The 25,230-nt window shown below is 41.3% G+C and overlaps 2 non-coding genes and 1 pseudogene across 3 annotated transcripts; all 3 read right to left on the bottom strand.

Moving 5' to 3' along the window:
* Positions 1-14,618: 14,618 nt before the first annotated feature.
* On the bottom strand, positions 14,619-18,697 carry LOC122144057 (annotated as a pseudogene). Its single transcript, XR_006159509.1, has 4 exons — positions 18,521-18,697; positions 16,400-16,505; positions 15,636-15,701; positions 14,619-14,738 (listed from the first exon to the last, which is right to left on the bottom strand). The product of XR_006159509.1 is annotated as a 40S ribosomal protein S17-like (transcript).
* On the bottom strand, positions 15,467-15,594 carry LOC122144097. The gene has a single exon (XR_006159525.1). It is a non-coding gene; the product is annotated as a small nucleolar RNA SNORA71 (small nucleolar RNA).
* On the bottom strand, positions 15,819-15,945 carry LOC122144096. Its single transcript, XR_006159524.1, has one exon. It is a non-coding gene; the product is annotated as a small nucleolar RNA SNORA71 (small nucleolar RNA).
* Positions 18,698-25,230: the final 6,533 nt, after the last annotated feature.

Raw genomic sequence — 25,230 nt, 5'->3', positions numbered from 1 at the left:
GCAGGATGGCTGTCATGCTCCGGGACTGCACTTGTGTTTGTATTTTTTGTTCAGGGAACCATACCGATGTACAGAGATCCAACAAACTGTCTAAAAACTCACAACTGCTTGAGCGCAAGATAAACACACGGTCGTCATGGAGACGTGCAACAGCCTCCTCTTTGGCCACAAGCTGCTCGAAATACATCATCTTCTTCATCATCATCACAGTTAGTCCAGTTGCCTATTTTCGCAATAAAAGTAGATGGTGAAATATTTTTTTAAATATTTAAATACATTTAAAAGAAAAGCAGTTCTCTGATGTTGTGACAGTGACAGAGTTTAGTCGTAATAAGGTGATTGTGTTTTGTCTATTCTGAGATGCTTTATTTGGTTTGTTTTGGTTTTTATTCAGTTGTCTCCTCCTTCATGACATTGACTCGTGCTGCTCTGTGAGGACTCGTGTGACAGTCATGAATTTTATTGAAGATTTTTGCAATAATAGTGATTACAATGATGAACTTTTGCACCGGAAGCTCCTGATGTGTCTCACGCTGACTGATCTTCCCAACTCCACAACTGCGTACTTGTTTTTCATCGACAGATTTAATAAAATTGTAAATTAATGGATCACCTTGCCTGAACATTTCCACAGTTCTTGCTCTGCATGTGAGTTCATTTATGATGAGCAGTGATCCAGCTCTGTCAGTCGGTTAGTTAGTGTTGTGTTCCCTAGTTTAACGCGGGAGTAAAAAGCACACAAACACCCTTGGACTCCCAACCAGCCCTCCTTTAATCTCTGACTCAACAATGCCACCTCGTAAGCAGAAACAGTATTAGGAATCAAACCATGTAAAATATTGTCATGTAGTTTCACTACTAGATTATCCCACATCTCCCCTTTTAACAAAGGGATAACAATGAAAAACAGCGTTGAATCGTTGGCATCTTATACTTAGTAGACATCACTTAGACTTTTATTTAATTTATATATGTTTTTTCCAACATTACATTTGCTTTTCTTTTTTCTCTCTTTTTTTTTCAACCAGGGCATAAACTGCCTGACTACTGTGAAAACTGTCCTCTAAAGCTACAGTAGAGTAACTATGAATCCAGTCTTTTAGGTTTCACAACTGGCCTCCCAGATCTGGTTCTAGTTACTGATCCTTTTGGCCTGACATATTTTATTTGAGGTGCCAGTGCATTTTGTGTCTCTGTAATTTTCTCAGACAACTGGGAACCAGCCTCTTTTACATATATAGGAATGATGAAATGACGGTTCCTACGAAGAGTTCCATGAGGCAGATCCACCTGGTAAGAACGTGGTGTTGAATGTTCCTCCACCACAGTCCCTGACACCTTTTGATCCGTGACCTGATCGCCAGGTGCGAGCTTGTTCAAGTCATTCACTCGATGACGTTTATTGAAATATCTCATGTCTGCACTTCTTTTCTCTCTCTCCCGATATACTTATGGTGGTGCTATCAGGTAACACAGATCCAGTAGACTTGGGGGGGTTGGCACCGTAGCACGATGATCCCATCCCATGAGCAGCTGGGCTGGGCCCATTGCCAAGTGTAGATGACCTGTATGACAGTAAGGCAAATATAAGGATCTTGGGCTTTTTTGAGTGGGTTTTTTACAGTCTATCCAGCCAGCTCACCCTCGCTTTGCTGTGTGGATGCTTCGGGCTACTGATTACATGTTTGAATCCACAGGTAGCTGTGAATCTGAGAAAGTGCAAGATGATAACTGTGGCCCATTATCACTCACTAACGTTTCTGGGATGCCGTGGCGTGCAGAGATTGACTTTAGGTGTGTAGTGACATCTGCAGAGCTGGTGAGTGAAGGATTTGCCACTACAACATACCGTGAATAGTAATCCACAACTAAAAGATAGGTTTTCCCTTTCAGGACAAACAGATCTGTCCCTAGCTTTTGCCAGGGCCTCTCAGGAAGATCTGATGGAATCAGTGGTTCAGTGTGATTGGTGTGCTTTTTAATGCAAACCTGGCATTTCAGAACCAGTTCGTTCAACTGTTGGCTAAGTCCCGGCCACCACACACTTTGCCTTGCATGTTCTCTGCATTTAACTACTCTTCGATGTCCTTCATACAGACTGGCAAGGACCTCGTTCCACACTGCAGAGGGAATAACGAGTCTTGTACCTTTTAGAAGAAGGCTGTTAGGATAGGAAAGCTCACTCAGACCAGTAAACTCCTCAGTTCATGTACAACGACTGGACTTGTGCTACCTGTCCTGAAACACAGTCTCATGACATTTGAGCAAACTGTCTGATTTGAGGTGCTCTCTCAAGTTGTCCAGGAAAGATTGACTTGCTGTGAGATGCTCCACAATGTTGTACACGTAAATGTTAGTGCTTTCCATTAGGGGTTGGGGAAAAAATCGATACAGTATAACATCGCAATATTTTCCACAGCAATACTGTATCGATACATGGACGCTAAGTATCGATCTTTTATTATACTATTGGTAGTCGCATCAGTTTCATCCGAAACTGTTGGATGCAGGGAGGTAAGGCATCCAGATCCTGGCCACCTAGAAGACTTAACAGTGGTTTGTGATCAGTTTCCATCTCAAAATGTTGGCCGATCAAAAAGTCACAAAATCTCTCATATGGCCAGGTCAGCCCCAGGGCCTCCTTTTCTACCTTTGCTCAACAGGAGTAAGAGACCGTGACACGTAGGCAACAGGTCTCCAATCGCCACCCTCTTTTTGCAGAAGGGCTGCTTCCAGTCCATACGACGATGTGTCTGCAGATACTGGGGAAGTCGTGACCTAACGGTTAGAGAGTCGGACTCGTAACCCAAAGGTTGTACCACGATTGAGGTGCCCTTGATCAAGGCACCGAATCCCCAACTGCTCCCTGGGTGCAGCAGCAAAAAAATGGCTGCCCACTGCTCCGAGTGTGTGTTCACAGTGTGTGTGTACTTTGGATGGGATAAATGCAGAGCACTAATTCCGAGTATAGGTCACCATACTTGGCCACGTCACGTCACTTTAACTTTTTCACTTTCACTTTGAGTGGCTTGTTTGCATCATACAAGGCCAGCACTGGTGCAGATGACAAGTTTTCCTTCAAGGTCTTAAAAGCTTTGACTTGTTCTTCCCCCCAAAACCTGCAGTTTTTCTTGGACAGAATATCTCTGAGAAGTTTATCTTTTTCCGCCAGACACGGAATGAATTTTCCCAGCTGGTTGACCACACCAAGAAAACTCCTGAGCTCACTGACATTTGTTGGCTCTGGCATCTCCTGGACCACTGCTGTCTTGGCTAGGTCCGGTTGCACTCCTGTGTCTGAGATAATGTGGCCAAGAAACTTGACTACACACTGTGACAAGGCACATTTGTCTAAGTTGAGGGTGACGCCAGCAGTTTCCATCTTTTGGAGCACTGCATGAAGACACATCATGCTCCTCTTGAGAACACCCCTACACAAACACGTCATCCATGCGACAGACCACTCCGTCCAGGCCCTCAGTGACCATATGATTTTGGAATTGCTCAGGTGCCGATGCGATACCGAAGGGAAATTGATTGAAAAAGTACCAGCCAAATGTTGTGATAAAGTGAAAAAATTGGCAGACTGCTCAGCTAGTGGAAACTGCCAAAATCCCATGTTCGCATCTAGCTTGTTAAAAACACTAGCTCTCACTAACAATCCCAGATTCTGTTCAAATGAGGGAAGAATGAATTTTAGGCACCAGGAAAATCCACCCTTGTTATGACCCTCATCCACTCCATGTGTTGTAGTTCATTTTTAACTTTTGGCATGAGTGGAAGTGGAATGGGGCATTGAGTTTTTTTGTTGAATTTTATCTTTAGCTGTTGTCATTTGTGGAAGTGACGGTCTCTGTATCAAGTCAAGTCAAGTCATCTTTATTTTATATAGCACTTTAAACAAAAAAGATTGCGTCAAAGCAACTGAACAACATTACTTAGGAAAACAGTGTGTCAATAATGCAAAAAATGACAGTTAAAGGCAGTTCATCATTGAATTCAGTGATGTCATCATCTCAGTTCATTTTTAAATAGTATCTATGCAATAATTTGCAATCAAGTCAACGATATCGCTGTAAATGAAGTATCCCCAACTAAGCAAGCCAGAGGCGACAGCGGCAAGGAACCAAAACTCCATCGGTGACAGAATGGAGAAAAAACCTTGGGAGAAACCAGGCTCAGTCGGGGGGTCAGTTCTCCTCTGACCAGACGAAACCAGCAGTTCAATTCCAGGCTGCAGCAAAGTCAGATTGTGCAGAAGAATCATCTGTTTCCTGTGGTCTTGTCCCGGTGGTCGTCTGTATCAGTCCTAGCCCTATGCACAGTTTTGGATAGTGTTCCTGTAGAGTGTGAATGCTAATGCCATGTGTGACAAGACCCAGTTTGGTGATGGCAGGTCTAGCAGTGGTGAATGCAGACTTTTAACAACATACACATCCTCCTATGTATGCTTGTCTCCTTTCTGAAGCAGCATGTTTGAAACTCTAATCACACTAAGAGGTGAGCATCCAAGTCCAAGTAAAGGCTTGGTCACTCTTTGGAGTGCTGGTTTGTTGCCATCTTCGAATATCTCATGGAACACATGGTCTGGCATAACAGTGACATCGCACCTGTGTCGATTCTGAACTGTGCTTCACAGTCTTTTATTTTAATATCAATCAGCCAGGGGTCACCCTCAGCAACCACCATGCCTAACACTATGCCAGGGTTCTGTTCATGAATCTCATTCACCTTTCTGGATGAAGCACACACTTTTTGGTAGTGACCCCTTATTCCACAGAACAGTATTTTCAAGGTATTGAGCTTTTGGATAAAATTTTTGGTTTAAATTTTTATTTTGTTCCGTGAGCACTTTTGACTCTGCCTGGTTTGAGATGGCTTGCTTTTGATTAAGACACTATCTACGGAGCCAGATGTTTAGCATTTACACACTCACTACGCATATTACTTTGCTGCTGCTTTACTGCTTCAGTCTGTCTTGCCATATCAATGGCCTTTTCCGACGTTAGATCTTTATCTAACTGCATTCGCTCCGACAGACGTATATATCATTCAACCCAACGACTAACCAGTCTCTGATTAATTCGTCATGCAGGGGCCCATATTTGCAGTGCTCAGCCAAGGAGTACAGTGCGGTCACGAAGGAGTCGACGGGTTCCTTTTCCCCATGTTTCCTCATGTTGAAACATGCTCTTTCATAGATAACATTTTTCATCACAACAAAGAACGCGTGAAAATCCTCCTTCACTGTGTCATACTGTTCATTGTTTTCATTTGTCAAATTCAGCCCCTTCAAAATATCGTCACTGTGATATATTGTTTTTTTTTTTAATTTGTAGAATTCAGCCCCTTCAAAATATCGTCCGCTTCATAGCCCATGCAGTATTTTATTTTTCTCTCTCTCTCTCTCTCTCTCTCTCTCTCTCTCTCTCTCTCTCTCTCTATATATATATATATATATATATATATATTTTTATGTATATATATATGTATATGTATATGTGTATATGTGTGTGTGTGTGTGTATATATATATATATATATATATATATATATATATATATATATATATATATGTATATATATATTTCTCTGTGATCTGGTTGATTTTTCTCTGTGATTTTTTTTTTTTTTTACTTTTGCTTTCTCTTTTTACTCACACACAACTGCACTGATCATTTATGACAAGGGAACACTTTTGGACATTGGACACCGCATCACTGACCTGTTTCAGGACATTTTATCCTTCAACCCATCGTGGCCATCTGAGATTCTTCAGAACGCAGTGATGAACAATGGCCACTTGAATAACCACCCGAGGCAACGGATCAAGAAACACCGCGGGAAACGTGCTGGGATTCGCAACAGACTAAGAAAAAGAGCACACAGCCCTCCTCTACTGAGCATTCTGCTCGCCAATGTCCAGTCTCTGGAGAATAAGATGGACGATCTTAGAGCCAGGATAAGTTTCCAGTAACATCCTTTGTTTGTCTGAAACGTGGCTCACGACCTCGGTCCCAGACTCTGTTGTAATGACGTCTGATAACTTATCTGTTTTACAGAATGGACAGAACAGTCGAGGTTGTTGTTTAATAATGTTGATTAGTTTGTTTGATGTTTTGCTACTGTTACTTACTTACCCCCAGGAATATCTCCACTCTGTCGCGCTCCTGCTCACCTCATCTGGAACATTTATCCATTATTTGCTGCCCATTCTATCTGCCCCGGGAGTTTTCATCGATCATCGTTTCTGCTGTCTACATTCCACAACAGGCAGACACAAGCTTGGCTTTGTTTAAGCTTCACGATGTGCTCAGTGGTTACATCAACAAACATCCTGACGCTGCTTCTATCATCGCTGGGGACTTTAACAAAGCCAACCTCAGGCAGGTTATGCCGAACATTTATCAACATGTATCCTGTCCAACCAGAGGACGGAATACACTGGATCATTGCTACTCTCAGTTTAAGAATGCCTACAAACGCTTGCTCGTTACCAGCTTTTGGAAAATCGGAAAAAAGCCGCCATTTTCCTCACACCGGAATATAAACAAAGGCTCATTCAAGAACCCCTGGTGCAGAGGGTGGTGACGTGCTGGTCCATCCACTCTGAAGCCATGCTACTGGCAGCTCTTGATGACGTAGACTGGGACATGTTCCGAGCGAGTTCCTCTGACGTCAGTGAGGTCACGGAAGTAGCATCAAGCTTTGTAAACATGCTAGCCAAGCAAGCAACTGAAACAATAATTATTAGGACCTTCTCAAATGAGAAACTGTGGGTGGACAGAACATTGTGCATTGTGCTAAGCTCTCCGACATGCAGTAAGAGCCACCAAGATCCAATACAAGGAACAAATAAAGTCTCATTTTCAGCTTAATGACCCCCAACGCATGTGGCAGCGACTGAGAACCATCTGTGCCTTTGGAAATAAATCCTCTGCAGAGGTGAGAGCAGATCTGTTTGCTGGCTGACGAGGTAAACTCTTTCTACGGCCGTTTTGAAAACAATCAAGGCAGCGCGAGCCTGCCGATCAGCACGTCTGGTAGCAGCAGTCAGAGCAGCGATAATCATGTAATCACTGTGTCAGAGGACAAGGTTCGGAGTGAATGTCAGGAAAGCAGCCGGACCTGATGGGATTTCTGGCCGTGTTCTGAGGTCCTGTACTGATCAACTCGCTGGTTTGTTTACATCCATCTTTAAAAAAAATAAAAAAGAGTCACTTGCTACCTCAGTGGTTCCCACCCCCTTTTAAAAAATCTGTTATCATTCCTGTGCCTAAAAACAATAAACCCCCTTGTCTGAATGACTATCGCCTAGTTGCCCTCACACCAATAGTCACTGAAGGTCTTTGAGAGACTGGTAAAGAAATACATTTGCTTCTCCATCCCGGATACTTTGGACCCTCTTCAGTTTGCCTATCGCCCCAACAGATCTACTGAAGATGCCATCTCTCACATCCTGCACTCTTCTCTCACGCACATTGACAGCAACAACGGGAAATATGTAAGGCTGCTATTCATCAACTATAGCTCAGCTTTCAGTACTATAGTACCCATCAAGCTTGCCTCTAAACTCATAGACCTCGGTCTAAACTCTTCACTCTGCGACTGGATTCAAGACTTCCTCACCGGCAAGTGGTGAAAGTAGGCCAGTTCACCTCTAACTCCATCACCCTGAACGTAGGAGCCCCACAGGGCTGTGTCCTGAGTCCCCTGCTCTACTCTCTCTACACACATGACTGCGTGTCTTCCAACAGCTCCACATCTATAATCAAATTTGCTGATGATACTGTGATTCTGGGGCTCATTTCCAATGAGACCGCATACTTGGATGAGGTAGAGAAACTCACATCATGGTGCCAGGACAATTGTCTCTCTCTGCAAAACTAAAGAGCTGATTGTTGACTTCAGGAAGAGACAGCAGCGGCCCTATACTCCTTTTATGATCAGTGGGGACCCCTGTGGAGAGGGTGAGCATCTTCAAGTACCTTGGTGTAAACATCTCCAAGGACCTGACTTGGACTACCCACATTCAAACACAGGTTAATAAAGCCAGGCAAAGACTGTACCATCTGCGTCAGCTGAGAAAATTCGGGGTCTCACCAGAAATCCTGAAAACTTTCTATTTAGGGGCCATAGAAAGTGTATTGACTGAGTGTATCTTGAAGCCCTTCCCCTTTCCAAGATGGCAGCTTAACCTTTGTCCTGTTTAGTGTGTGTTTGTTTTAACTAGTTTTTAATGGATTTTAACATCTTTTTTAACATTTTTTTTGCCTTAACATTTGGTGAAACCCAATTGAAAAGTTGTGGTTTACCCCACAACTTATGTGTTTTAAGATTTTTATTAGTATTTTTCTATTTTTTATGTTTAGTGATATTTTGTGTGTTTTACTATTAATCATTTTGTGCTTTTTTATGTTTTTGATTTGATGTTTGTTTTGGTTTTTTTTTGGTTTTATGTTGTATCACTCTGCCTGCCCCAGCTACAGCCTGGGTCTCTACCAGCTAAAACCTGGTTTTATCTACAGTCTGGTCTCCATTCCATCAGCTACCAGCTGCAGCTTGGGTCTTCACTAGCTATCAGCTATAAACTTGGATCTCTACTAGCTACACTCCGGATACCCTGCTCTGTTTCTTCAAACTATACTCCGGCTACTCTGCTCTGTGGTGTGCAAATTCCATCATGGCGATTATGATTCTTGCCATTCTGACTTTGCTCTATCTGCCTAAAATCTCAGAGTATGAAGTGCACCAGGAGGTGGCAGTGGTTAAATTTAGTGATTATTTAAATGCATTTTATATGCTATCACGATCAAAGATTACTGGCTATGCACAGGATCTAGTGAGCAGACAGGTGAGCTGGATGTATTACATGAAAGTGAAAGTGAAAGTGACGTGACATTCAGCCAAGTATGGTGACCCATACTCAGAAATTAGTGCTCTGCATTTTAACCCATCCGAAGTGCACACACATCAGAGCAGTGAACACACACACACTGTGAACACACACCCGGAGCAGTGGGCAGCCATTTTATGCTGCGGCGCCCGGGGAGCAGTTGGGGGTTCGATGCCTTGCTCAAGGGCACCTAAGTCATGGTATTGAAGGTGGAGAGAGCGCTTTACATTCACTCCCCCCACCTACAATTCCTGCCGGCCCGAGGACTCGAACTCACAACCCTTTGATTGGGGGTCCGACTCTCTAACCATTAGGCCACGACTTCCCATCATGAGCCTGTTTTCACAACACAGAGACTTGAAACATCTTTTAAGCCTGCTCCTTTTAAATGACTAAAATTACAATGAGTGGGGACTCTAATAATTGCTCTAAAAATTGCAGAAAGCACTGTATTTTGAAATGTATCATTACACTTATGTTGCTGATGTCAGGAAATGTGCAACCTAACCCAGGTCCTGTGACAGATATTATATCACTGCAAACTCCTGCTGATTTTTTAAAGAGGTCCGGTATTGGTTTTGTGCACATAAATGTAAGAAGTCGATTACCAAAAACTGATATGGTCAGAATTTGGACCAAATCGACAAATGTTGATATTATGGTGTTATCTGAGACTTGGCTGGGTAGATCCACTCCTGTTATATTTATACGGAGGGGTATAATTTATTTTGTACAAATCGTCATGCTAAAGGTGTAGGAGTGGCAATCTATGTAAAAAATAGTTTGCTGGCAACAGTACAATTATCTAAGTCTGTGCCTAGACAATTTAAACTGCTAGTGTTAAAAACTGAATTATTGCAGAATTATGTTTTGACAGTTGTGGGATGCTATAGACCTCCTTCTGCACCAAAGGACACATTGTCCTCTTTGTCTGATTGTTTGTCATCTATAAAATATACAGAATTGGCTTTAATGGGTGACTTAAATTGGGACTGGCTAACTGCATCTGATCAAATTAAAAGTTTTTGTGACTCAGCGAATCTGACCCAAATAATAGACTCAGTCACTAGGCCAAATCCTAAACATCCTGACAAGTCTACGCTTCTTGATTTTTAGATTTTAGTTTTTTTTTAGTTTTTAACAAATGTGCCAAAGAAATACAAAGCTACTGCTGTTTTTGCAAATGATATGAGTGATCACTGCGTTATTGCCGGTGTGAGAGATGCCAGGATATCTAAATGTAAACCGCGTATTATAATTTAGAGAAATCTGAAGTCATTCTGTAAACAAGCCTTTTTTATTGATCTTAATATTTGTAACTGGACCTGGAGTGAATTTGATACCAGATCCCGAAATAGCGTTGAAATATTTTAAGTCACTATTTTTGACCATTATAAACAAGCATGCTCCTTTTAGGAAATAAAAGATCAAAGGGTGTGATAATCTGTGGTTTTCAGAGAAATTGTCTGATCTAATTCATGACCGCGATCTTGCTTGGTCAAAGGCAAAGAAATCCAAAAATAGTTCAGACTGGCAAAATTTTAGTCACCTGAGAAATAAATGTGTCTCTCAAATACATAAAGCAAAATCGGATTATGTAAATGAAATATGTGATAGTTCAGCTAATCCCTCAAAATTTTGGAAAGTTATAAAATCACTGTCTTCTGACTCTAGGGATACTGTCATGCCAAACATATTTGGCCAGGGAAGTCATGGCCTAGTGGTTAGAGAGCTTGACTCCTAACCCTAAGGTTGTGGGTTCAAGTCTCGGGCTGGCAATACCACGACTGAGGTGCCCTTGAGCAAGGCACTGAAACCCCAACCCTGTGCGCCGCAGCATAAATGATACCCACTGCTCCGGGTCTGTGTTCACGGTGTGTGTGTGCACTTTGGATGGGTTAAAAATGCAGAGCACAAATTCTGAGTATGGGTCACCATACTGTATGTCATGTCACTTTCACATTGAAGTTAAATGATAAAATTATTACAGACAGGAAAAGTATGTACTTTATATCTTCTGGGTTGTCGTTTGACCATTCAACAAAACATCAGAGGAGACAATAGGACTACTCTTTGTTTAGGGAAAATGTACCTATTGATTTTGATCTTGTTCCTATTGGAACAAAGGAGGTGTATGATGCTCTTATAGGGTTAAATACTAAGAAATCCACTGGTCCTGATGGGTTGGATCCATACTTTTTAAATATTGCTGCTGAACATATTGCAGAACCTTTGACACACATTTTCAACCTGACTATTGAAACTGGATTAATACCGAGTGTTTTGAAGTCAGCATATGTCACTCCTTTATTAAAGGGTGGTGACCGATCAAACCCAAATAATTATAGGCCAATAGCTAAGCTTATAAGGTATAAGGCTTATAAGTGACCAGTTAAAAGACTATTTACTAACAAAAAATATTTTAAATGATTCGCAGTCAGGTTTTCGTGGTTTTCGTAGAAATGTATATGACTGTATGTGAGTATTTGATGGTTTTATATGATTTTATAAGTCTAAAGAATATTGTGCTGCACTGTTTTTTAGATCTTTCAAAAGCGTTTGACAGTTAACCACTGTCCTGTCTCAGAGAATGGTGGATATTGGAATGTCTCCAAAAGCTGTCAAATGATTTGATAATTATTTGAGTGGCAGAACACAAAGTGTTGATGTTGTGTTCTCAAACTCATACAAAATGGTGTCCCCCAGGGGTCATTTTTTCGAGTCCAATTTATTTATATAAGGATCTCCCGCACACTATCTTAACTTGCAAAATAAATTTTTAATCACACAACGTTTCGGTCACACGACCTTCATCAGGAGGGTCCATTTCGGACCATTTATATAAATGACTTGTGTCAAAATGTAACAAATGCAAAGTGTCATTTTTACGCGGACGATACTGTTTTGTATTGTTCTGCACCAGCCTTAACAAGTGCTATAGAGGATCTGCAATCTGCTTTTATAATTATCCAGAAGAATCCTCAGAAATTGAGACTTGTACTAAACTCAGATTAAACTAAAATGATGTGCTTTTCTAAATCTAGGAAACAGAAGATGCTTGTCAAATTGCTACACTAGATGAGAAAGTGATTGAACGAGTATCACTGTATAAATATCTAGGTTTCCTTTTAGAAGAAGATTTGTCCTTCAAACAGCATATAGAGGGTCTAACAAAAAAACAGAGTAAAGTTGGGTTTCTATTATAGAAACAAAGGCTTTTTCTCTTGTAGTACAAGAAAAACACGTATACAAACAACATTTTTGTCAATGCTGGATAATGGTGATATTTTATACATGCATGCAAATAAATCTTCTTTGAAAATGCTGCATTCAGTATAGCATGCAGCACTAAGATTTGTAACTAATTCCAATTTTCGTACTCATCATTGCAGCTTGTATGAGAGTGTTGGTTGGCCATCTCTGCACAATCGCAGGCTGGAACACTGTTATATTTTTCTTTTTAAGGCCATACTTTGTAAACTGACTCCTTACTTATGTTCTCTTCTACCAGGAAATGTAATCTTAGATCATATGGGCAAATCATGTATGATATCCCTTGAACGTGAACTGTCTTCGGTGAAAGTGCCTTTAAAGTTTTTGCACCTTTTTCCTGGAATAAATTGCAGAATCAGCTAAAATTTGATTATTTACCGACAATAACACAATTTAAAATGAGGATAAAGGACTATTTGAGTACTAAATGCACATGTGCTGTTACTGAGTGCTGCTGGTGATCATGTTGAGATGTTAAATTGCAAAAATGTCTTTTTTTTTTTTTTTTTTTTTTTAATATTTGTATATGTATTTTTTTAAATATGGAACTATTATTCTGCTGTCTTGGCCAGAACACCCTTGAAAAAGAGATTCTGAATCACAGTGGGTTTATTTCCTGTTAAAAAAAAAAAAAAAAAAAAAAAAATTTTGGTATGGGAAACAGCTCCAGTCATGACTGCAAAGCCCTGCAGAGAGTTGTGCGCTTAGCTTAGCTCATCTCAGGGTCTGCTTTCCCCTCTCTGCAGGACATCTACCTCAAACACTGCAAAAGCAGAGCTGTTAAAATCATTAAGGACTCCAACCACCCCAGTAACCATCTTTTCACTTTGCTGCCATCTGGTAAGCGCTTCTGTAGCCTGATGGCAAAAACCGAGAGACTTCCCAGACAGCAAGCAGTTTCGGCCCAGATCCGGCCCACATCTGGCCCGCATGGATTTCACGGGGCCAGATGTGGGCCAATATTATTTTGCTGTCTGGGTCAGGAGGGAGTTTCTTCCCCCCAGGCCATCAGGCTCCTAAACTCAAATTCACCCTCTTAACATCAACATGACTCAATTTAATAATCATTTAATAATCAGTAAGATATTCATTATTCTCTACTTCATATCGACACCGTCACTGCACACAGCACTTTTTTTTTTTATTACTGCTACAGGACAACCATGTACAAATGTTTTCACATTTTGTCTCTTGTACGTTCCTGTGTATCTTATATTTAAGTCTACAGTATACTTTCACATTCTATTTTATATTTTATTCTTATATTTTTATTGTTTACTTTTATTTCTCTTTCATACCTATATTTATGTATATTTTCCTCTGTGTTGTATTTTTTTTTTATTGCACTGTCTATGGAGCGGACCTGACTCACATTTTCATTTCTGGTTATATATTCTCTATATAATGTGACGAATAAAAAATCTTAAATCTGCTTTCAGATTACTGATGAAATATTATTTGAGAAAATAATTCCCAGGTCAATCCTGACATATAAGGATCATCATCAGTAATATTTTACCAGTAAAAGGCTCTAGTCATGAGCATTATTTCAGAAGTGAGGGGGACAGAAATGTCAAATGTAAATATAAATCAGTCAATCTCATTCCAGCTCAAACCAATGGCGAGAGTTTGGGGTCTGGCTACTGTTGCAGGCTGGGATTGGGGCGTGGCTACTGTGCCCACTATATTTTTCATTTACAGGACATTATAACAAAGGACAATATGTAACAGACATAAAAAAGTAGTAAATAAATAAAATAGAAATTGTAATGTAGAGGGTACCATTAAAATGTAAAGACTTTAACAAACCTTTTTGCTTCACTATCATCACATAGTTTCACCATCTGAAAATAATGCTGTAACTCTGTCAGATTAATTTAAATATTTTTATTTTCCGGGCACTGGAAAAAAGACATTCAGACTCCGTTAAAGAATTGAAATACGCATCACAAACTCATGCTTTTGCAGCGTGTAAGCTTTTTCACTGTCAGATAAAAAACAATAGGATATAGGAATAATAAGGTTCGCTGCATTTCTGTATTTCCTGCAGAAACAGAGCGCTCCTCCTTCATTCTCCAGAGTGAGGCCTTTCTGCACGTCGCTTCAGTAACACTGCTGACAAAACCCGCTCTTAAAGATTTACTTCCCATGCAATCTCTTCAAACGTGGTATTACAAACTGCATGTATATATATAAAAAAATAAAAATACATAAAAAACGTTAAAATAGTCTCACTTGCAGGATGCAACACTACTCCAGAAGCTCATATTAAAGAGTGACAAAAATATTTTAAAGTTAGAACAAAAGATTTGAAGCATTAATATCAGTCTTATTTGCATTAAACCATCTATAACACATGTAGAAAAATTACATTTTAAAATTGCTTGAAAGAAGTCACAACTAGTCTGTGAATGTTAATATCGAGAAATAAAGAGTTCACAACATCAGTGTTGGTTTTCCACAGGTTTTATTAAGAGATATATTACAAATGTCTAGACGCCGCGAGGGGTCTTGAAGTTCATGCCGACCGGAGGCTGGGTCACCTGAAGATTGGACAGGCTGCCGAAGTCCTGATGGAGAGAAAAACACCGTTAGCGAGGACAGAACGAACGACTGACGGAGAGAGAAATGCTGTTAGTGAGGAGAGAACGAATGACTAAGAGTCAGAGGCGCTCATCAGTGTCTAAGACCATGAAAACAAGTGACACTCAAACGAACACCTCACACTGTTGGCCGATGCAGTCTGGTGTTTAGTTAAAGTTCAGTTATATAATCAGAAGATTCTCTAAATCAGGTGTGTTCAACCCTGTTCCTGGAGATCTAGCTTCCTGAACCCCGATCAAACACACCTGAAGCTGCTCATCAGGATCCTCAGGAGCACTTGATAACAGACAGCTGTGTTTGATCAGGGCTGGAGCTGCACTCTGCAGGAGGGTAGATCTCCAGGAACAGGGCTGCTCTACATAAACCCAGAATCACCAGAGACACTTTAGCAGAGCTGAAGCCCACCGAGCGAGAGACTGAAACTGATTCACTCTCTATATCAGGCCTCCAGTGTTACAATCACAATATGAATCAATGTATCATGAGTTAATTTTGATTCAACTCAGAAACTTCTCTGCTTCACTGAAGTAATGTAATTCACTCAAAAATAGTGTTTCATTGTTAGCTCACATCTAATAGCATCTAAACTCAAGGCAAAAGCTGAACGGTCATAGGAGCCGTTACATTAATGCTTCAATAATACTTAGATGAGTTGATTTATCAATGTAATCATTAGCTGCAGCAAAAACAACCGTGTGTGAAAGAGTCAGGGTTTGTGAGGAACAGGATCCAGCAAACACGGGAAAGTCTTTCACTTGATCTTCCTGTTCTATCAATGACCTGGGAGACCAGAGTCACTCCACAGTCACTTTCGACACAGGTTCATCAGTCACAGGACTGACGAGGGACTGAACGATTCTCACCAGAAGCTTGAGCATTTCCTTGGTGTCAGTGTCGACCTCGATGATCTCCTGGTCCAGAGCGGAGACCTGCAGAAACACAACATCATCACCAGAGAGCCGCAGTCTGGGGCCAAAGAACAGATCAAACCACAAACACGTCACATGCACTCCTGTCAAACATCAGAACCGAGTTCACTTTAAGACTGTGTGAAAGAGTCAGGGTTTGTCAGGAACAGGATCCAGCAAACACGGGAAAGTCTTTCACTTGCTCTTCCTGTTCTATCAATGACCTGGAGACCAGAGTCACTCCACAGTCACTTTCGAGACAGGTTCATCACACAGACAGACGGAGAGTGTCAGGAACAGGATCCAGAGGCAGACAGACAGACGGAGAGACAAAGACAGACGGAGAGACAAAGACAGACAGGGAGAGACAAAGACACAGACGGACAGACAGACAGACGGAGAGACAGAGAGAGAGACAGACAGACGGAGAGACAGACAAACGGAGGGAGAGACAGACAGACGGAGAGACAGACAGACGGAGAGGCAGACGGAGAGACAGATGAAACAGACAGATGGAGAGACAAACAGAACACAGACGGAGAGAGGCCAAACAGACAGACGGAGAGACAGACAGAGAGACAGACCAGACGGAGAGACAGACAGACGGAGAGACAGACGGAGAGGGAACAGACGGAGAGCAGACGGAGAGACAGACGGAGAGGCAGACAGACAGATGAACAGACAGAGAGAGAGACAGACAGACAGACGGAGAGACGCACCTCGGGCACGTAGTTGTCTCTGCGCTCACGCTCCTCCTCCTGCAGCTTGATGGAGATTCCTCTGACTGGACCTCTCTGGATGCGCTTCATCAGGTGTGTGACGTACCTGCAGAGAAACACTCGTCCTTGCACTTTACACTAGCTGTGCATTCACTAAAACACGTGTTGATAAAATGTGTCGAAGCAGTCATCAGTAGCACAGGTATATTTGTAGCAATAGACAACAATACATTGTATGTGTCAAAATTATACATTTTTCTTTTATGCCAAAAATCATTAGGACATTAAGTAAAGATCATGTTCCATGAAGATATTTGGTTTTTAAATTTCCTATATATCAAAACTTAATTTTTGATTAGTAATATGCATTGCTAAGAACTTCATTTGGACAACTTTAAAGATGATTTTTCTCAATATTTGGATTTTTTTGCTCCCTCAGATTCCAGATTTTCAAATAGTTGTATCTCAGACAATATTGTCCTCCTAACATCATCAACGGTTCCATGATGATATTTTGTAAATTTCCTACTGTAAATTTCCTATTTGAGTAAAATTGACCCTTATGACTGGTTTTGTGCTCCAGGGTCACACATCACTGACGGACACATCGAGGAGTCATTAGCCAGTGCTACGTTAACAATATCCATTTCTCTGCTTTAAATCTGTGTTCATCATAATGAAGGTTGATTATAGATAAACGTTATTTTTTTAGCATGTCTCCCATCCCATGATTGCAATAACCTTTGCTATTTTAAATATGAAAAAAGCCTCAATTGTCAATTTTATCACTAAATACAATCAATTAACATTGTTTTTTCTGCTCTTTAATGTGGTGTGAGATATTCATAACGTCGTATTTACCTTAGGGAAGGACATTCTGTGTCCATAAACACGTTTTTTTTTTTTTTTTTTTTTTTTTAATCAAGCCAACTCTAAAGATAAGCATTTGCTAATATATGCACTCTATTACATTCATTGTATCGTTACGTAACCTGTCCCCTCAATATTTAATGTTTAAATAAATACGACTTGAAAGCAAGTTATTAAAGCCACTGTTGAAATGTTTATGTACTAACAAAAGATATTGAAGCAGAAACTAATGGAGTTCATATGAAAACTGTGTTATGTGCAATTTAAACATTTACATGCAGCTCCGTTTTTATTTGCGTATTATTTAAATTAGATGAAATCAGATAATTTTTTTCAGTTTCATCTAAACAAAGACATTCAGTTGAGTCTTTCAGTAAAAACTGTGGTGAAAAGAGTCGGGGTTGTGAGGAACAGGGATCCAGCAAACACGGGAAAGTCTTTCACTTGGCTCTTCCTGTTCTGTATCAATGATGACCTGGAGACGGTCCACTCCACAGTCACTTTCGACACAGGACTGACGATTTAATTTGATTTTAAGCCTGACTGTTTGACAAAGAACTCGCTGCTCGTTAACGACGATGACTGATGAAACCTTTAGAGGGCTGATCTGAGAAGTCTAAGACCTACTGCGGCTTTCTACAGTTTATGAAAGAGCATGCAAGGGCTTTTTCAGACAAAGAACAAGAAAAGAAAATTTCAACTGAATGACATGCAGTGCGTCAGTATGGTCTTTTAAATGTAAACGTCATGTATTACTGACATTTCAGACTTCCAACAGATCGCCATCACTTTTCATTTCAATTTACAGAAGAAAGCTTGAATATCTCTGCTCACAAACACTACAGAAGTGATTTTTCCTGCTGCTCCTGATCACACTGCTGCTCTTCCTCAGTGTTTATGTCTAGTTTTCCAGTGCAGATCCTTAAATCAAGATACGCTTGCTGAAGAACAAACATGAACTCAATGTTCCATGAGAAACTGATCAAAATGAAGTGAGCTTCTGATTAAAATAAGAACAAATATCTGCCAGTGTGCTCTGAAAAACCAACCTTCACTTAAAGGGAAACAAGTTTTCATTCCCCACTGACAGATATTTGCTCTTATTTGAATCATCTGATGTGTCCGAGTGCATCTAACAGCTCGTTAATGATCTAACGATATGGAGAAACCCTCAGCGAGACACTGAAGCGCTTCACACTGACTATAGAGCTGTGCGGTGTCCCCAGCATGCAGTGCAGTGCGACGGCTTACCCAGCGATCTTGTTGCGCAGCTTCTTGCTGGGGATGATGGCGATCTCCTCGCACACGCGCTTGTTGGTGTGGAAGTCGCTGCCAGGCCGGGTGTAGTACTTCTCGATGATGACCCGAGCGGCCCTTCTTCACCGTCTTGGTCCTGAGCCCGCGGCCCCTGCGGAGAAACACAGCCATAAACCACACACTTATAAAACAGCTCAGAACCAGTCAGAACCGCCCGGACTAATCAACACACGGCACGAATTTAAAGCACATACGCCTGTGCGCTTAGAATACACCACAGACGCTAATATCCATTATCTTTACAGTTTTCGTTTTTGTGAACGGGCTTTAAATGCTGGTGTCTGATTACGAACCGAGCAACAGAGCTCTACAGACCTGAACCGGTCAGACATCCTCAATATCTGATCAGGTGTATCGATTAACACGCGTTACTGTGAACACACGCTCTGTGTGAGGAGTACTGCTGAGAAAAACACTCGTGTTAAAAGTATTACTGTGAAACACGGCTCGTGTTAAAGTATTACTGTGAAACACACTAGGTGCGAGAGTATTGCTGAGAAACACACTCGGTGCGACAGTAGTTTTTTTGTGGTGGGTTTGCTGAGAAAACACACTCGGTGCGACCAGTATTGCTGAGAAACACACTCGGTGCGACAGTATTGCTGAGAAACACACTCGGTGCAAGAGTACTGGCTCGTGAGCGTAGCGCCTCGCGCTCTTTATCGCGCGTTTGAAGCTGTCGCGCCGCTCTTCTGTCGCGTCATACTCACAGGACAACAGGCGCGACAAACAAGCCCCGCGTCACTCTCCTCTATCTGCCGTTCGTGAACGGAGCGGCGAAAGAGAAGGATTACAGTAGTTCGATTTATCAGGAGTCAAACAATCTGATACCCCCACCATGATGATCCGGAGAGCGGAAGAGAAAGAAGAAGAGCCCCCAACCGGAAGTCGAGCCGATAGAGCCGAGTGCGAGCGCCACGCATCCTGTTGGAAGGAAGACCCCCACGGCGGAGGAGCGACACTGCAGCTGCTCTTCTTCGTCTCTTTACAGATCAGGCTGTCCGGAGCGCACATCACAAAACCGCAGTAAATACTAGTGATGGGAAAGTTCGGATCATTTTAAACCGACTCGGACCTTTGAGGTCTCGTTTCAGCAAAATGAACGAATCTTTTTTTTTTTCGAGTCATTTCGTTCATTTTATCAAATATAATTAAAATGTTACGTGTTACTTCCCTGAAACTTCTAACGTCTAGTACTTACGCGCAAACGTTGATCACACTACCAACCATACAAAACTATAATGCTACAATAAACAGAAGAAAAGATGAATTCAGTGTTTAGCTGGGTCTTCAGTCTATGATTGGCTCACTTCACTCTTATCTGACAAGTCTTCGTGTTTGAGTTAACCACTGCAGTCTGAGCAGGTTCGAGTCGTTTCCTTCATCACGTGACAGACCCATCACGCTTTGACCATAGACTGGAGTTACCCTGGCAAACAATCTCGGTGGTATATTATTACTATTATTATTATTATATATATTTTTTTGTCTTTTATGATTTTAAGTGTACTGCCCTTAATGTTTTAATGTTTGTATTGTTAATAATAATAATAAAAAGACTGTATAAAAGGCTTTATCCTATCGTTTCGTTCTTTTGTCACGTGACGTGACAGCAGCGGATAGAGAAATAATTTACACGCTTCCTTACAAACAAACGGGTGCATAGTCATTATTGTTATCATCATCATTATTATAATTATTATTTACTCTTACAGTTACTGCATTTTTCTGGTCTCAAATTGTAGCTTTTTACTTTGTACAGGTTTATCAATGTATGAATTTCTGTCATGATGGTTATTTTCTATACACTGACCTGTTTAACAAAGGAGTCCTTTAATAAAGAACACATATGATTTATGGTGTGGTTTAATTTCCTTGGTATTTCTCTTCTTTGAACGAACACCTTTCAAAATTAATTCGACCCATTAGACAGTTTTGTGTAATCCAAACTCAATCGTGGAATTTTATCACACATTACTACTTTTCCAAATTAGGTGGTCTCCCTTTCCTATTGATCTGTAATTATAGTATTGCTGGTAGAATCCCTTACAATTGGTAAGTGGAGTCTTGCCGGGCTCAGAGCTCTCTCCCCGGACAGCACGCCAAATACGCTTAACCTTTATATAAGTATAAGTAAATGTGAACTCGTGACAACCAGGCATTACTTGCATGTGTTATGATCATAATTTTTAAGCATGGTGGGCCCCTCACCGGTACTTTATTTGGAACATCAGGGGTTTTAACTCGGAAGATTTATTTTAAGTCACAAAGAATTCTTATGTAAATGTAATTTTCCCAGTTAAATGCCTGACCAGAATCTCTCCATCGGTCCTGACGCTATTCCTAAAGAAGAGCTGTCTGCTTTTAAGAGGACATCTGTTAGATCATGCCAGCACGTTATCTTTATCTTTAGACGCCATTGGAATCCCAGGAGAAAAAAACTGTGCTTTTTTTTTGTCACATCCTTCATCACGTAACTATAAGATTAGACCGTAACAACTTGTTATGGTGTGGTGTCTTATTGGAGGATGTGGTGGATCATATTGATGGAAAAAAACGTACGGACTCTGTCTTCGAAATACATAATGACTTACAAGTTTAGAGAAATCTCATTGCAAATTGTAGGAGCAGATTTTACCCAGCTAAAGTGTTTTTGAAAAAGGGTTAAATCAACATAGATACCAAAACTCTTCATTTTTGTGGTGACCCTAAGAAACTGTACTGCATATCTTTTGGGATGTCTTCACACACAGCTATTTTGGATTGAATTCACCATGTTATCCATCGCAGTGTGCTCCAGGGTTTCTTTCTTTCTGCTTTTAAGGATGTACTTTTGGCTTCTTTAATATTCAAAAAGACAAAATGAATGAATATTTTATTATTAACCTATTATGACTTCTTGCAAAATTTCCCCCTGAATGAATCACTCCCGAGACGACTCGTTCTCAAAATGAACGAATCGTTCAAAAACGACTCATCACTAGTAAATACAGCTCTGCTCCCAGATTGAATGCTGATTCTGCGTTTGCTGATGATGCACACTCTTGCTAAATCAGTAGAAACACTTACTTCGTATACGATACCATCATCTCTGCAGTGCACTATCCAAACTGTCACTTCATCTGAGTTTTTATTTATGTATCTCTTAATTTAGTTTAGGTACATTTCTCTAATTATACTGCCAAATCTAATATAGAAATAAATAAAATGAATGTTTATGTTCAAAGATATCAACCCTGTTGAAAAAACAGCATATGCTGGTTAGAGGTATGTTTTGACGCCTGGGATGCTGGTGATGTGCTGGCAAAGGGACCAGCATTCAAAACATAGCTAACCAGCACTGTTTTTTTTTTTCCAGCACGAGGGAAATAAGCCCTTTTTATTTGCCATTATTTACGACAATGAAAATCAAGTTTTTCCCTCGTTGTGCAGATGTGATTTCACTGAAACACAGAATCTGACTGAAATCACTGAACACGGATTCAGCAGTAAATAAATAAATCCACCAAAGAAATGCTTTTCGTCACAAGCGGGAGCCTTTAATGACATTTTAAAACAATTTAACTGCATACTAGTCTTGAGATGATAATTACCCCCACGAGCGGTCAGTGGAAGGAGTTTCAGTGCTCCTTTTGTCTAAAAACCAGTATTAAGATATAATGCTTGAGTGAACATTCACACCGAGACTGATTTATGAAAGCTAATGACACCATTAACCCTTCACCAAAACTCAAGACATGCAGGAGAGGAGACAGGCAGATGAAACATAATCCACTGTGTATTCAGCAGATGCACAAACAATTCACATTAAACAATCTGAAACCGTGCCATTAATGTTGATTAAGGATAAAAACAGAACAAATCCTTTGGTATTGAACAAATATTTAAACATCTAATGGTTCTTTTTTCTTATGCAAGTGTGTTGAAAGTGACACCTATCAGACTCGGAGCTCGTGGATTATGTTTGGATTAGAGTAATTGTGTATTCCTCCCTGAGGAGGTGCCGGAGCACACCTTCAGCTGCAGGGAGTCATCCACCAGGAAACACCATGACTCAGCTTATTACTTGATAATCACAACTCCTGAAACAATACACACATTCTGAACACTCAAAGTCAAGAGATGCCTGGAGTCTTCTACACGTTCAAGAACATGACACATCAGATACTCAGTGCAGGTTTAATCTGACTGCATCCACTCACTGTAGAGATCAGAACCAACACACAACTCTGAAAAAAAAAACGTTTTATTAATTAAACCTCTGTACAAAATGAGCGAGACATCCTATTAAAAGTATTTACAAAGATTTACACTAAAAAATAGTCAAGCAGGAATGAAAACATGTGACAACTGAATATCAAGAGATCACATCCTCGTCCTCGTCTTCGTCACATGATGGCGTCTGGACTCTGAAACACACACAGAACACACGCTCAGTCTCACTCAGAGTCCCTCCACTGCAGACAGGAAGAGGAAGTCCTCCGAGCACTCACTCCTGCGCGCTTTAGCCAGGCCGCTGCCGCCTGCATCCTCCTCATCATCATTGTCAGCGCGGGATGAAGGTTCTCCTTCTCTGGTTTCCGGCTGGGGCCGAGCCGCAAAGAAGTCCCCGGATGCCCTTCTGCCACGTGGGAGTGGGCCGCGGACACACGATAGGGTTCCCCCCCGCGTACTTACTCTTAGCTGTGCAAGACACACACACGATTAACACCAACATCTGACCAGTGCCACTCGAAACCTCACTCTACTGAGTTAACATCACACAAACAGATGATCAGTATTACCATGCACACGCTTTACTGTCTGAATCTGTTTGACAAATCTGTGCTGTAGAAACACCAGCGGTATTTAACACAGATCTTCACCCGCAGGAAAACAGAGCACAACTCATTAAACTCTGAAAGTGCCAGAAAAACGCATCTCATTTAAAGGACAGAGAGGCTTGCGTGCGCGCACATTCACCAGGCGTGCCCGACTGCGCGCCGATGCTGTGGCGCGTTCACGGAAACGGAAGCGGCCGAGGGATTTCCGGGGCGCAGAGGCGGCAACAGCTGAAACAAAAAATACAGAAAAATGATTTATTAAACAATTAATAAACAGCACAATACGAGTCGCTTCGTCCAGTCACATAAGGTAATTCCGCTTCCGGAGCGCTTCATCGTGCGCGCGACGCGGATGAAAGTGGAAAGTGGCGCCATTTCATTTTGTTCTAAAATAAACTCCTCTAAAAACAAACCTCCACTGGCATTTACGAGCTCTTTATGTTCAAACAATAACAATGAGACGATTTCCGCTGGAAGCATATACTCATTTGCTTATTCAGTCCGTGTTATATTAACAGCAAGCATCAGTTCAAACGCCGAGGGCTGCGGTACAACAAAACAGCTGCGCTAAAATGTTAGAGATTAATATCGTTTCATATAGGTATAAAAGCGGGTTCTTCACTACTGTACTGATGTGTTCATGCTCGGAGTCGCGTCAGATTGGCGGGAGATATTATATTCCATCATTATCGACACTGCTGATATTTACAGCATCCTAGCACAGGAGCTGCTGTTTGTGGGGTTTCTCTCAACCTTTTTCCTGTACGCGCCGGGGACGCTGTCAGCTTTAGTTCGCCACCATCCGCGCTGTTTTTGCGAAGGAACGCTCGCCTCAGACAGAACGGAAGAAATAAAGCGAGCGATTCCCGCCGTCCTCTTTTAAAAAAAGTCAGCCAGGTCGCGTGACGTCACGGAGGACAGGACAGCCAATGGGTGAGCGGGGGAACCGCGAGACTAATGACTGTGGGTCACGCCGCTCCAATCTAAAGGACTGAAAACGCTTCCATGGTAAACGGTAGTGAAACGAGTGCGCGCGATTTAGGCAGCCGGGGCAGGGTTTCATATTGTATGGAGTATCCCCGGGCGCCGCCATTGGCTAGCCCGGAACCCCACCTGCTGATAGCATCACCATTTGACTCCCACCCTCCATTTGCGCGTACCTTTGACAGCGACCATAACTTTAAATCTGAAGGCGTGTAAAGATTCAATTTGCCCATTCATTATTTCCAAAGAAGAAACCAAGGAAATGTAAACAAGGCTCCATTACCTTGTACTTCTTACGCTATCACCTGGCCACCCGTAAAGGCAGTTTTTGTAAAAATACGGCTAAAACGATTGCGTCCATAACCTGCGACTCTCTGTCGCCAGTAAGAGATTACCGTATGGACAGGAGGAGAAGCCGCAGCAATCTTTCAGTTTATGAGGCTATCGGGGGGACGGGGAGGCAGGAGTCAAGGGAAAGCCCACATAGAGTCCAGAAAAGACACGGGACAAAATTATTCACCAACGTCTGAAAGATTTGACCTTGAAGGGATAAAAGTTTTGTGACAGCTGAATTGAAAAGTACAAGCCACAATTTGCTGACGATACAGTGATATTTCCTAAGGACAAATCAATTCTTCAGAAGGCTTAAATGCGGTTTTCTGTTTTTTTTCAAGGGCATCAGCCTTTGCCTTAATCTAAAAAAATGTGAAATATTACCCTTGTATAATTGCACTGAGACAGATTTGGAGATGATTCCAGTCAAGAATAATGTTAAATACTTGGGCATTCATCTATCTAAAAACTTGGCAATAAGAGAATCCAAAAATATCACAGAGA

This window comes from Cyprinus carpio, unplaced genomic scaffold (genome assembly GCF_018340385.1).
Source record: "Cyprinus carpio isolate SPL01 unplaced genomic scaffold, ASM1834038v1 S000006585, whole genome shotgun sequence".
Lineage (NCBI taxonomy): Eukaryota > Metazoa > Chordata > Actinopteri > Cypriniformes > Cyprinidae > Cyprinus > Cyprinus carpio.
The sequence above is the reverse complement of the archived record's forward strand: the minus strand, read 5'-3'. Positions and strand labels throughout refer to the sequence as shown.